We start from the raw sequence: 3,218 nt of genomic DNA on the forward strand, positions 1-3,218 counted from the left end.
GCACCCCGCCCGGATATCCCAACCGCCCGGTCTATCCGAATGAAAGCGCTTACATAAGGGAAGAAAAAAGACATAAGACAAAAATACCCTGGCATGTATACATACAAAAAAAATACAACAGCGGAAACAAAACAATATACATGCACGCCCATAAGTACCCTGCTGGAACAACAGTCAAGAAGTATATAAAAATATACAGACACCTGAGCCAACAAATAAAAGATACCAAGAACAACCGAGCACAGTAAAAAATGAGAGTCAGAACTCCTAACAAAACATCAGAGAAGACGGGGGCAACTAACTATACACCCTACCAACACGGTTGGCTGCTAGGTGGCGCGGTCCTCGCCCTCAACTTTTGCTTTACCCTTACCTGGAATGATGGAAAGCAAGGTGAGTCGCAAAACTCAACAAGTTTATATGAAAAGTAAGACTATAACGAAACAGAAGAGGAGATCACCCCAAATATAAACCCACATGTACACACAAGCCATGTGAGGCAACAACGCAACAGTGCATCATAATAAAACACATAACGGTCCTTGGGGCCCACATAAAAGCACCTGACACCCAAGTCCCAAACCAACCCGTCGCTGCCTTGAAAGGCAACATAGATCCCCAACAAACCTATGCGCACTGTCCTGGGTCAGTACTCCCGTCACCCGTATCCCTGTCGGTACTCCCGACAGCCGAGCCATAGGCTCCCTCAGAACGGTACTCCGGTCTGAGAACTAAATACTACCCGTAACCATGCAATGCATATAAAATGCAAGGCGTAATGAGCATCAAAATGATACAAGACACCCATACATCCAGGCATTAGGCCATGCTCCGCCCATATAGTAAATCACACGCGATGCATATGCCCGTGCTGGATGCAACCTGACCAAACTAGAATGTCCGTGATCAAGCATAACCAAATCATGATGATCCCAACATGCAGCCCGTACCCATGTGCACACCAAACCATGCAACAAGAATAAAATAAAATATAACCAGGCATGCTATAATCACATAACGGCAGAGCTAGTCAGCAGTGCCTGACACCGGTCAGCGGTCAGTGACCAGGAGAGACCATCTGACCGCCTAAGAGAGATCGTACAACAGTCACACCGTCACCGAACAGCCGATCTTTGCCCCCACTACACAACCGTTCTAGCCAATAAACAACCAAAAGTCTAATAATAATACCCGATAGCTAAGAAGCTAGCCCCGGGTGAGTACGACATCATTCCCATAGACTTGGGGGTGGTACAAACCCCCGTAGGCAACCAACGAATAAAACCCTCGAGACCAATTTAATAAATTAAATTTTAAAACAAACCGTTTAAATTCCATAATTTATTATCAGCCGAAATCAACGAAGGGAGGTCAAATAAATTGACATCGAACAAATCGACAATGAGGGTATAAAGAACTTGCCATTCCGAAGATAGCCTTAGGTTCAATTTGACCAAATGCGGTCAAAGTTATACAAACTGCAATAACCCAATTATTAGTCAAAATTAATAAAATTGGACCCTAAATAAAATTTCGACCGCACCAAATATTAATTACTAGCTTAGGCACATACCCGGATAATTAAATCAGGGATTAAACGGGATTTAATCCAATTTTTGAAGCCCAAAATCTCTCAAAATTTCCTCGCGCATGCTGCTATATTTTATGTAAAATTTTACTGCTTGCACTGTACAAATCACGCCCAAAATTGGGCTTAAATGCGACCAACAGACGAGCGGGTGAGGGGGCGCCACGTGGCAGCGTGCGGGCAGCCACTGAAGGCCATTGCCTTTATCCCAAAATGACGTCGTTTTGGGACGCTTGGCTGATTAAAAATCAGCCCTCGCGCGCGCAGCCCCCCTCCCCGCGATTTGATCCCTCGACCTCGCCTATGCCCGCCTCGTGCGCGACCGCTCGCGCCTGCACGCTCACCTTAACCTATATGCGCAACCATTTAATTTAAAGGGATTCTCGATCTCTTTTCTGAAATCGCGCCAGCCTCCCTCCAAATTCCATAAATTACACTAACACCCACTTAATTAATTACATTAACACCCAAAATTTCTGAAAATCCCATAATTGAATTTATTTTAATTTTTCTCTAATTCCAGAAATTCCTAAATAACAAAATTAATTATTTTAATTTCTTATTTCCTTAGAATCACCCGATTTAATTTTATTTAATCACAACAAATTATTTTAATATTTCTTTTAAATCAAATAACCCCAAAATTAAATTAAATCACCATTAACGAGGCGTTACATATAATACCCCATGTTCGTTTGAGGTTGCCACGTAATTTCGATAAGTTTAGAATACCGAAAAATTGGTTTGATAGTAGTTATAAGTACCGAATCGACTGTAGGGAATGCCTCGAAGTAAAATTGTCTAAGAAAAATTATATGGTCTCGATGAGCGTTCCAAGATAAGATTTATGATATCGAAAAAAATTAGATCGGGAATAGTTTTCGGTACAGTTAAAATAGAATTGTTATTTAGGCTGCAAAATCGAATTGTTGCAGGGGATTCCTGAAAAATCAACAGAACCCTAGGGGGCTCCGGTTTTGCGTAAGGATCAACCCTTCAGTGGTTTCGGGATGAAACGTTAGCCCGATGAGGACACTAGGGCAAAATCGTCTATATCGAGTTAATATTTGGTTATTAATTTTGCATTTTCGGTGTTATAATGTAAATTAATTCGATATTTGAGGGTATAATTGTAATTACGGAATTAAGAAGTGAAATAGGGTTAAAAAATGGAATTTAAATATATAATTTTTCAATTTTTATAATTCAATATATAATTATATATATATAGGTATGCGCATGGCCTCTGTAAATCCCATGCCCTGCAGCCTCAAGCCTATGCCCTGTAAGATTGAAGCCACACCCTGCAAGATTGAAGCTGCGCGTCTGCAATTCCATGGCTACAAGAAAAGTGTTTCTCACGTGAAGAGGTATGGGGAAGGCAGTGAGGAGAGGGGCGGGATGCCTATAAATAAAGGGGAAGAATGGAAGCAAATGGGGAAGAAGTAGAGAGAGGGCTTGCGGCGGAGAGAGATGGCCGATAGAGAGAGAGAGAGCTTTGGCCTAGAGATGCTAGAGAGAAAGAGAGAGTTCGAGCTCGGGTTGGGAAATTCGAGAGAAGTAAGGGAGAGAGAGAGAGAAAGCTGGAAGGAAGATGGGTCGCGGCCATGGCAACCACTGGCGGCAAGCC

Source organism: Diospyros lotus, chromosome 5 (assembly GCF_014633365.1).
Source record: "Diospyros lotus cultivar Yz01 chromosome 5, ASM1463336v1, whole genome shotgun sequence".
NCBI lineage: Eukaryota > Viridiplantae > Streptophyta > Magnoliopsida > Ericales > Ebenaceae > Diospyros > Diospyros lotus.